Source organism: Cupressus sempervirens, chromosome 4 (assembly GCF_028749045.1).
Source record: "Cupressus sempervirens isolate cs-2001-9-10 chromosome 4, ASM2874904v1, whole genome shotgun sequence".
NCBI lineage: Eukaryota > Viridiplantae > Streptophyta > Pinopsida > Cupressales > Cupressaceae > Cupressus > Cupressus sempervirens.
In genome coordinates this window covers 729,148,837-729,161,618 of record NC_143121.1, presented here as the reverse complement: position 1 = coordinate 729,161,618, position 12,782 = coordinate 729,148,837, and positions in this window count along the sequence as shown.

Here is a 12,782-nt window from a genome sequence, read left to right as displayed (position 1 = left end):
TATGAACCCCTCTCGACATATTTCATGACAACATATGTCCCTTGGTTGGTTTGATTGAATCGAAAGGGGTCATTGGTTAACCTATGACCCCTTTTGATGCATTTCATGAAAAAATATGTTAGGGCCCCTAGGCACCCATTTGGTTTTTTTGAATGCATCAAAAGGGGTCGTAGGTTAACCTGTGACCCCTTTTCACATATTTTATGACAACATATGTGCCCCTAGGGACCCATTTGGTTGGTTTGAATGTGTTGAAAGGGGTCATAGGTTAACCTATGACCCCTTTTGATGCATTTCATGATAACATATGTCCCTAGGGCCCCTAGGGACCCATTTTGTTGGTTCGAATGTGTCAAAAGGGGTCATAGGTTCATAGGTTAACCTATGACCCCTTTTGATGCATTTCATGACAACATATGTCCTAGGGGCCCTACGGAACAATTTAGTTGGTTCAAATGTGTCAAAAGGGGTCATAGGTTAACCTATGACTCCTTTTGACGCATTCCATGATGAAATATGTCCTTATGGGCCCTAGGACCCCTAGAGACCCATTTGGTTGGTTCCAATGCATTGAAAAGAGTCAAAGGTTAACCTATGACCCCTTTCAACACATTTCATGACAAAATATGTTCTTAAGGGCCCTAGGGTCCCTAGGGACCAAATTGATTGGTTCAAATATGTCAAAAGGCTTTCGATGGATTTTATGACAACATACGTTTGGTTGGTTCCAATGCATTTAAAGGGGTCATAGGTTAACCTATGACCCCTTTCGACACATTTCATGACAACATATGTCCCTAGGTGCCCTAGGACCCCTAGGGACCCATTTGGTTGGTTCTAATGTGTCCAAAGGGGTCATACATTAACCTATGACTCCTTTCAATGCATTTCATGACAACATATGTCCCTAGGGGTCCTAGGGCCCCTAAGGACCGATTTAGTTGGTTCAAATGCGTTGAAAGGGGTCATAGCTTAACCTATGACACGTTTTGACACATTTCATGACAACATATGTAAAGACCCATTTGGTTGGTTCGAATTCATTTCATGAAAACATGTCCCTATGTGCCCTAATGACCCATTTAGTTGGTTTGAATGCATCAAAAGGGGTTATAGGTTAACCTATGACCCCTTTTGACATATTTCATGGCAACATATATCCCTAGGGGTCCTAGGACCCCTAGGGACCCATTTGGTTAGTTTGAATGCATCGAAAGGGGTCATATATTAACCTATGACCCCTTTCAATGCATTTCATAAACCCATTTGGTTGGTTTCAATGCGTCGAAAGGGGTCATAGGTTAACCTATGACCCTTTTCGATGTATTTCATGACAAAATATGTCTCTAGGTACCCTAGGGCCCCTAGGGACTGATTTGGCTGGTTGAAATGCATCGAAAGTGGTCATAGGTTGTGATGCATTTCATTACAACATATGTCCCTTGGGGCCCTAGGGCCCCTAGAGACCCATTTGGTTGGTTTAAATGTGTTGAAAGGTGTCATAGGTTAACCTATGATCCCTTTCAACACATTTAATGACAACATATGTCCCTAGGGGCCCTAGGGCCCTTAGAGACCCATTTGGTTGGTTTGAATGCATCGAAAGGGGTAATAGGTTCCCTTTCAACGTATTTCATGACAACATATGTCCTTACAAGCCCTAGGACACCTACAGACCCATTTGGTTGGTTTGAATGCGTCAAAAGGGGTCGTAGATGCATTTCATGACAACATATGTCCCTAGGGGCCCTAGGGCCTCTAGGGACCGATTTGGTTGGATCAAATGCATCAGAAGGGCTTAGAGGTTAACCTATGACCCTTTTCGATGCATTTCATGACAACATATGTAGGGCCCCTAGGGACTGATTAACTAGGTTCAAATGTGTCGAAAGGGGTCATAGTTTAACCTATGACCTCATGACCTATGACCCCTTTCAACACATTTTATGAAAACATATGTCCCCAGGGGCCCTAGGACCCGTATGGACTAATTTGGTTGGTTTGAATGTGTTGAAAGGGGTCATAGGTTAATGTGTGACCCCTTTCGATGCATTTCATGACAACATATGTCCCTAGGGGCCCTAGGGCTCCTAGTGACCCATTTGGTTGGTTCAAATGTGTCAAAAGGGGTCATAGGTTAATGTATGACTCCTTTCGATGTATTTCATGACAACATATGTCCCTAGGGGCCCTAGGGCCCCTAAAGACCCATTTGGTTGGTTCAAATGCATTGAAAGGGGTCATAGGTTAACGTATGATCCCTTTCAATGTACTTAATGATCAGATATGTCCCTAGGGACCCTAGGACCCCTAGGAACCCATTTGGTTAGTTCAAATGCATCAAAAGGGGACATAGGTTAACCTATGACCCCTTTGGATGCATTTCATGACAATATATGTCCCTAGGGGCCCTAGGGCCCTTAACGACTAATTTGTTAGGTTCAAATGCATTGAAAGCGACGCCTTTGATGATAAAATATGTCCCTAGGGGCCCTAGAGCCCCTAGGGACTGAGTTGTTTGGTTCTAATGCATCAAAAGACGTATTTCATGACAACATATGTCCTTAAGGGCCGTAGGACCCCTAGGGGCTGTAGGACCCTTAGGGATCAACTTGGTAGGTCCAAATGCATCAAAAGGGGTCATAGGTTAACCTATGACCCCTTTCAATGCATTTCATGATAAAATATGCCACTAGGGATCTTGAGACCTATAGGGATTGATTTTTTAGGTTCCACTACTTCGAGAGGATGCATTTCATTACAATATATGTTGCTAGGGGCCCGAGGACTCCTAGGGACCGATTTGGTAGGTTCCAATGCATCAAAAGGGGTTTTGATGTATTTCATGACAACATATGTATGGCCCCTAGGGACCAACTTGGTTGGTTTAAATGCATCCAAAGGGGTCACAGGTTTGATGCATTTCATGATAAAATATGTCCCTAGGGGCCCTAGGACCCCTAGGGACCCATTTGGTTGGTTCCAATACGTCAAAAGGGGTCATACATTAACCTATGACCCCTTTCAACCTATTTCATGACAACATATGTCCCTAGGGTCCCTAGGGCCCCTAAAGACTTGTTTGGTTGGTTCCAATGCATCAAAAGGGGTCATAGGTTAACCTATGACTCCTTTCAATACATTTCATGACGACATATGTCCCTAAGGGCCCTAGGACCCCTAGGGACCAATTTGGTTTGTTCCAATGCATTGAAAGTGGTCATAGGTTAGGGCCCCTAGGGACATATATTGTCATGAAATGCATTGAATGGGGTCATAGGTTAACCTGTGATCTCTTTTGATGCATTTCATGACAACATATGTCCCTAAGGGCCCTAAGAACCCTAGGGACCCATTTGGTTGGTTTCAAAACCCTATGACTCATTTTGATGCATTTCATGACAACATATGTCGCTCGGGGCCCTAGGGACCCATTTGGAATGCATTGAAAGGGGTCATAGGTGACATATATTGTCATGAAATGAGTCGAAAGGGATCATAGGTTAACCTATGACCTCTTTTGATGCATTTCATGATAATATTATATTTAATAATAATATAATACTGTATATTTTAATATAATAAAAATATATTACTAGATTATATAATAATAATAATCAAACATTACTATATTATATTTAATAATAATAACCATATATAGTACTATATATAATTAATAATTATTATAATTATCATATATATTACTATATTATATTTATTTATAATAATAATTATATATATTACTATATTATATGTAAGAATAATCATAATAGTCATATATATTACTATATATAATAATAATAATTATTGGAAATAATCAAGACTAGCTAGGTTACTGGGAGGGGAGGGGTGAATTAGTAACCTCGAAAACTTTAAATCAATTTAGCACTTAACCATATAAATCATTTAGCATTAATTTATCTGATCTATTGCATTCATGAGAAAAGATAAACATTTATAACACATGAACATAGTATTTTGGTGACCTAGAAACCTTCCAAATAGAAAGTAAAACTAGGGTGGGGATGATACCCACAAAACTTCACTATTGTAGTATAAAGTTGGCTTGTTAGGGCTTACATTGACCACTTCTAATGATCTACCTTGTTAAGAGCAATTTGGATTTCTAGATCCACCTTGTTAGAGGTTTTACAAACATACAATGAATTATGCACTCTATTAGGAGATTTATATAAAGACTATTAAGTCTACCCTATTAAAGGATTTGAAAAAGTGATTCACCTATTAGGATGAAATAGTAGATCTAACTTACAACTTAATTATTGAATAGATATTGAAGTACATATCACCTCTTGTGACTGATATGTCTTTGCTGCTCCTTAATGACCTTGCTGAATACTCTGCTCTACTGCTGATTCGTATTCACTCTTCTCAAAATATTACATGTCCATTCCTTAACATACTCATAATACTACATTGCATATGATGCATTACATTACATATATACCACTTCAATATTTACAATTGTAAGGTTGGCTAAAACACAAGTAAACAAAACATTACTAAGTTAGCCAAATAGTAGAAAACTCAGGCTCTTCAAGCTGACTTGGTGACCTTTTGATACTTAGCATCCACTGCATTACTCGACATCCTCATGCACTCGGTAGAAGTAGAAGCTCGGTCCATACTAATCACACAATGTAGCTTGGAACTTGGTAACTATTGGAGACTAGATAAATATAGTGTCACTCGGTAAATACTAAATCCTTCATTTACCTTGTTGTCACTCGGTAAACACTACACATCCATCACTCAGTAGAAACTGGCTTCATATCATGTAAACTGATGACTCGATAGATACTATGAAACTCGGTAAACATTATCTATTCAGTGAACACTGTAAGCTTGGTAAACACTATTGAACTGCACATTCACTCATTAGCTTCAAGAATACTTGGTGTGAACTACTTAACTGCTAAACTTACAAGGTAACCATTGAATGCTTGGTATAAACTATGAATTGAGTGATGGGCTCGATAGCCATTTAGAATCAAATAAGTGTTGTCACTAATGACATAAACAACATAATGCCAACAAATAATAATCATAATCATAATCATACATAATAATAATAGTTAATAATAATAATTATAATCATATGTAATAATAATGCCCACACTTTTCAAATTTTTTTTCCATTTAATATGGGTTGTTTCCCTCCAAAATTTGAAAAATTGGAAAATTTAGAGTTTTCGGGTACCTGATTTCATATTGGGTATCCAATCTAAAATTAGATACCCAATTTGAAATCATGTACCCAATTAGGGTTGGTATTTACCAAACCTATTTGGTCAACTCAAAAAATGTGTTTGAGAAAGGTTTCTCTAACATTCATATTTTGAATAGCCATTTGACAATATTATTTTCATTCAAATTCAATGAAATAAAAAGGGTTTTTTAATAACACTCTCAAGATTCCATTGATATAATTGCTATCAAATTATAAGTTTGATAATTATTTATTAGTTAATTTTTAATTAAGATGACTGTAAAGTGCTAATTGACATACCAATTGCAAAATAGCTATAACTTTCAAATGGTATAACATTTTTGAAATCCAAAAGTTGCATCACATTCTATGCGTCACCTAGTATAAGGAAAAAATAAAAATGATTTCGTAAATTTTTCAATTAGTTAAGGTGGTTAGACATGGGAGTTTTTTTTTATTTTGGAAAAGTTATAGTAGAAAATTCATATTTAATAAGTTATTTGGAATTAAAACACCCAAAAATATGTCACATCCAGGCATGAGTCTACTTTTTATATCTATAATCATATTAAAAAATATTATCATTTGATTTTGATTAAGGTGGTTAGACATACACCTACTTTTTATTTTTACCTTGAAATTTTTGTAGTATTGCATTAAAATCTAAACTTTTGACCAATCAAATATTTTTTTTCTGTAGATAAGGCCTAGTAGTTTAGAAACTAAATTCAATTTCCTATAGATTATTTTCTTACAACTTTTTGATATAAAGTGTAGAACCACTTTAAAATTATGTGTCAAGTTGACATAACTCTGATTTGCTAGTTTCTCACTGCCACTTAAGGCCATAGTTTGGTTGACCATGATCTTGCACATACCCTCTTCTTTGTTATGACTTTCCTCTCTATGTTTCCTCTTTTTATTTCTCTCCGCCAACTAGGCTCGAATTCCCCCAATATCTTTCTCCACCTTATCCTAAGATTTATTTTTTTGAGTATCCAAATGTATAACTTTTTCAACCACGTCATCTAGGACTCTTACATTAAAGATGAGGCAGTCAAAATCTCATTATTTTCTTCTTTTTAGGGAACCTCATCCCTAAGTTTGATGACTTATTCTTATATAATCTTCCAATTATGCATCTTCTTAAAGAAATATCTCCTAACCTGTCATAAGGTAGCATCTCTCTTACCTTTAATCCAATCTTCTACTTAATGCTTAGCCTTCATCAGGGTTTCCAACTCAAGTTGATTTTCCTTCTAGTATTTTTCAGTTAGAAGATGAGTCGTGAGCTTGTTGTGGAAAATGCACAACTCATCCCCTTTTTAGGGAAGGGCCTTGAGATCAATACCATCAATTGACTAAATAAGTTGGATAGAGATAGAAGGCATATGAATTTGAGGGTCTTGAGGATGATTAGGTCAGATTTTAGGGGAGGTAGGAAGAAGGTGGTCAAGGGTGTATTTCAAACCAAGTTGGGGTTATAATTATTAGAGGTTTGGGTATACTCTATAGATTAAGAAGAAGGCAAAGATGAGTTGTCTAACACTTACAATGTCTCTTCTTGTTGAGAAGAATTTTTAATTTGACTCTATAGGAGGGGTTAACTCTCATGCTACAAATAAAAGGAAAAAGGGATTAGATGAGGATGACATAGGGGTTAAGACCAATTTGTTAATTTTAATAGAAAGTTTAGGGGATAATGCAATCTAGGGACTAAAATTATGGTGAAACTCATTGAGCCTAAAAATTAAGCTATGGTAAAGAAGGGATCCACCTTTTATTTTAACATTTTCAATAGAAAGCGACAGAGAGGTCAATATCTAGAAAAGAAATCAAAATTTAACATTCCTTTATAAATGATTTAAAATATAAAATAGGTTAGAGTGAAAATTCTTGTACCATCCTTCAATGGTCATGAAATGGATGATAATATCTATCATAATTTTTGAGTCACCTAGGTGATACTTGTGAATGACCCCATTTTAAAGCTTAGGGGTTCTTTCACCAGGGTCCAAGAAGAGCCAAAATTCCTCCTTGAAAGATACTTTGGTATTTTGAGGGATTTTTGTACCCTTCATGTTAATCTTAGGGAAAATTGCAATGATTTCTATTGTAGCCATGGAAGTATCACTTTTAATTGAAACTTTACCATTTTCCCAAGAATCTTGAAACTTTTTAGATTTCTCCACGTTTAAATTTTGCATAGCATTGGCATACTTATCTATATGACCATTCGAGATGATTTACCAAACTCTGGTGTTATTCTTAAATTTTCACATTTATTAGACTCAATCTGGTTCAACTCACCCCATGCTAGCAAGGAGTCAATCCCCAAGCTTCAAAATCTAATGACAAAGGCAAACAAAATAGTTGATTATAGAAAATAGTACAGTAATTTAAAAGAAAACTTTCTTTCAAAAAAAAGCCACTTGTAATAGCCAAAAAAAGAAACCTCTAAAGAAATAAGAAAGAAGGGACAATGGCCCAAATCCTAATTTGAATACAAATTAATTAAAACCCTGAGTATCATTGATAACATTTCTATTTTATGCATAAGGAAATATCCTTAGAGATCATTGCACGAGCCTCTAAGGAGATGGATTTAAAATATTTCCAAAATTTTAATAATTTGATAAACTAGCCTTCTTTTGACAACTTGTCCACAACTCCATTACCTTTTTGTAGGATGTGTTGGCATTTTACTTCCTTTGCGCTATTAAGAAAATCTCTAGAAAACTCTCCTTCTTCTCTCCCAACACTCCTTTATGGAAAAATCATGGTGCCAAGTCCCCTCTTTTTTTTAGGGACATATATATGTTTATCCGGGCCCACTTTTGTTTATTCATAAATATAGAAAACCCCTTTTTTTTGTAGCGATTAAAATATTTATTCTCCAACAGTGAATCTTTTTTGAGAAAAAATCTAGCTTGAGATGATATGTATCCTAATTTTATCTTCTTTTATATTATCTAAATCACAAATATTTTATTAATTCTTGTAGTTGAGGTGTGTTTTCATTATTAGATGAGTTATTTGTATGTGCTTAAAAACCCACAAAAATGTGTTTTACCTTTAGTTATTATGATATCTTTATAATTATTTTTTTAGATCAGTAAATTAATTTTACCAAATACTTTTACTAAAATTTTCCTACAATACAATATGTTTTTTCCCTATTCAAAGTGAAGGCACCAAGGGGAAAATAATGGGGATGAAAAAATCTAGTCTATCTGAGGAAGTTGAAGTCCTGAATAGAATGAACCATATATTTTTCCTTGTTATGAAAGGGGTCTTTAGAAGGGCATATCTTTCTTCACATGAGACTATAAAATAAATTTACCCCAGAATATTTTAGATGGGGTCTTGAGAAGGAATTCTCTCTCTTATAAATTTGACCAATTTTCTCATCTTTTTAATTTGTGGTGAATCATTTTAATGTTTGATCTTTAGGCTTCTACTACAAAAAACTCAACTTATAAAATAAAATTTCTTAGGGGATGTGATTAAAAAATTAGTGTTAAAAAATAGAGTGCATAAAATAAAGGATAATTCTTGAACCATTTGAATTATTATAACCTAATAATCTCATTTTAGATACGTAGAAAGTGATTATGTGGGTTATAATGATTTACATAAAAGAATTGAAGTTCATGGACTAAAAGTGATTGAGAATAAATTAATAAATAGAAAGTATACCCAAACATGTATGATAAAGATAACCCATGAGAAGAAAAGAAAAGGGACCAAATAACTAAGATAAAGAAATAGTAAAAATTGAATTAATGAGAAGAGAACTAACCTTGATAATGAAGAACCTTTAAACCAACAAATTACCAAAGACAAAATCTAACTATATAATGAATAGAAAAGATGAAAACACATAAAAGATGCAAAAATATAGAGCTAAAGATCTAAGAAAGAATAAAATAATATTCTACCCTAAAAACATGAAGGAAAAAATAAAACATTTGAAGTAAGAACTTCAAATAAGATGAGAGAGATTAGTAAACCGAAAGACAAAGAAGAAAATGAACAATAAAAGAAACAATCTACAAAAGAGGGGGAAGAAAGGAGACCGCCAAGAAGGAAATATGGTTCATCCCATGGGGGTATTGTGGTCTTGAAGACTACTTGGTGGGGGGATATTATCAAGCCAAAAATAGCCCCATAACATTCATTGGTAAGAAGAGGGATAGGGAGCATAGAAAGGGAGAGAACATAGAAAAAGAAAAGAAAAAAGGAGGGGTAGCTAATATCCTCCATATAAGACAAAAAATAAAATGCAAAAAGGAAAGGTAAGAGAGAGACTTGTGTTACTTGAAGAAGCTTGAATCACTATATATAAACAAATACTAGCTATAGACAATAGGTTGGACAAAAAAAACTAAATAAGGAAAGGAGTGAAATAACATCCAAATGGGAAAAAGGTCAAATGAGAGAACATAAAGGTGAAAAGGAAAATAAGGAAAATGTCAAAAAGGGAGGAGAAAGGGAAGGATATGTCTAATTTTTCCTGACATATGTCATAACTGAATCAAATAAAGATTGCTTTGAAATAGAAAAGTAATATCAATTTAGAAATAGAATAAATATGCTTATGTTTAATCCATTTTAAATTTGTTAATAGGTTAGATTCAAAAAGCCTAACCAATTGGAAAAACAACATGATTAATAAAGAAAAGAGAGGGAAAATCTACAGAAGAATTCTTTGCAACTAAAGCCTTCATATGTTAGTACTGGTTGTTTACCTTAAAATGGAAAAGGCCATGGAGGGTTTTGATCCTAGAACCCTTGATTTATTCTTGGTGCTTAATAGCTTGTCAATGATGGTGGAATCCTTGGGTTTTGTTGGCTACATTGACGTCCCTCTCTCTCCTGGCCCGATGTTAGGTTATCTGAGTGATGATTTTATTTTCTATGATCTTCCCTATCAAAGGTTCCATGGGCTATTATGAAATAGGTGGTTATTGGTTTGGAGGGATCTAAAATATTCCTCCTTGACTCTTTGGCTGGAAGAATCATTTCCTCATACAAACATTGATTGGTCATAAGGTTCCAATATTTTAGACCATTGATTGAGATGGTAATAAATGGAGTACCCATTGGAAACTCAAAGGTAAACACTGGGTAGTTTCTACATTACTAAGAGGGCTCTTCCTGTTTAAGTTCACTAGGGAGAGTGATATAAATATTGTGCTAGTACAGTCATGAAGCTATGGAGAGCATGCTCACCTACTTGCTAGATAGGAGCTAGCCTTTGACCCAATGTTGGATTTATACCACTTGGCTTTGGTATAGGTAAGGCTCCTAGGGATTCCCCTAGAGTTTTGGGATGAAAGGGATCTAAAGGGAATAAGAGACTCCTTCAGCCATTTTATCACCTCGAATGAGGTCAACAGAGCTTATTCCAAGTGGGTATTTCTAGGCTCTCAATCAATTTTATTGTTAATAGACCCTTTTTCGAACCTCTGTCTACCTCAAATTGAAGTGAGGCAACAAAATCAAGGTTTTGATTTATGAGAATGCTACCCCATTTTGTCAAAGCTTCTTAAATTTTGGGCATTTGGGCTCAGAGTGCAAATCCTATGATTGGAAAGACAAGGAAAAATTCTCTTCCTCCAAGATAACCAAGGTCAAAACTTTAAGGTGGGTACCTCTTTGTTATTCTGTAAGACAGGAATTGGGCCCACTTAGGTGGCCCCACCTGAGGTGAAAATTGCCATGGGTGAAGGTGGGGGATACCCATTTACCAAATAGATTAATGATTTGTATTAATCCCCAAAAGACACCTAGGGACAAGGATAAATAGCCACAAAGGAAGGGGAAATTCCAAAACAATCCCATATTATGGTTATAGATATTAGTGAGAAGGATAATGATATTCTAATTATGGTAGACACCCCTAGTGGGAATGGTATAATAAAGAAAATATGGGGAGACTCGCCTCCTTGCTCTCCTAGTAGAATTATAAAGGCCAAGGAAGAGATGTTCATTGGAGAGGATAACTTTAGTTGGGAAGAGAAAAAAATAAAGAAGTAGGGGGACCCAAAGGAAAATGTTGGAAGTGAATCCAAGGTGGGAAGACCTAATGGAATAACGGTGAAAACTAAAGCAAAAAATATAGAAATTACTAGTGGAAAGTACAATCTAGTTTGGAAATATCACAAAGGAGAAGGAATATGGAATTTTTGACTATATGAAAGAGAGAAGACAATCAAGAAGCACATAGAATGCATCCTGAGAAGGCATGATTGTGCAGAGCATGAGGGGGAATGAATTTTCCTGTGATTAAAGAAGGGTGACATCCTCATCTCAGACTTGGACCATGGCAATTAAACATAGGGTTTCATGGCATATTCACCATATAACCAATTCACAACCAAGAAAAAAATCAAAGCAATCTTGGGTTAGTTATAATAACCAACTAATTTTTGAATCCAAAACATTGTAGCTCTTACCAACTTCTCCAAAAACCTTGTTCAATCATTGACAACTTTTACTCTTAAAGAAACAATAACATAATAATTTTATTTTAGTTTAATAAAAGATTAAAAAATTTTAAATAATTCCATGTGGCAATAACAATAGTGATTTATTTGGTTAAAAAGAAATGGGTTATGACAAAAAAACTAGTATCAATGCTGCATTTGATGCACATCTAAGTTTCACCATTTTATTCCAAACTATTATAAAATATGCAACATTTCTGTCCAAGGGACGACCCTCCACCTCCAAGACTCTTCAGGGCCCATTTGGATCGTGGATTTGAGTAGGAATTAGAATTTGGAATTCTTAAAAAAAATTAATCCACTGTTTGGGTCGCAAAATGGGAATTGGAATTTGGGAAAAAGTGGATTTGGTATGCCCTTTTGACCCCCAAAACAAGAATTTAGTATTCCTCAAAAATACTTGTTATTTGGGATTCCCATTTTAAATCCCATATTTTTTTTGAAAATGATGATTCCAAATAAAGTGAAATTTAATTGGGTTTAACATCCACATGCCTATTTTTGAATATCAAATATTTGCAATTTAGATGCTTTAGCTATTAAGAAATTACAATCAAATAGAGGAACTTGTAGGTGACTTTGGAAAGCTTCCAATGGCCTCAGTAACAAATGCAGATCTATTTGAGATAACAACAAGCCCTAGAAAAATACGACACTGACAGATGTAGGGGAAACACATTCAATTGATCAAGAGTATCGTCACAATAACAGTAGGTGTAAATGTCCAAATGGTTGGCAGTTTCCTAGTAGTTTACACTTCTATTCTCCAGCCATGACCTAGTCAAATGAACGCACAAAATCAGAGTTCCTCCCATGCCAAAAATCAGCTGCTGCAAGCATTACAAGTGGAAATGCTGATGCCAATGTGAAAAATCAAACTATTGCAGTCACTAATTATTAATCTCCTCTCACAAACGATTATTAAACGTTTCTCCAAAACTTCTTACTCCAAATGACCCAATGACCCCTTTTTATACTACTCTTGTTGGTAAACCAATGATCGAGATTAAATCAAACCAACGGCTGAGATTAAGACAACT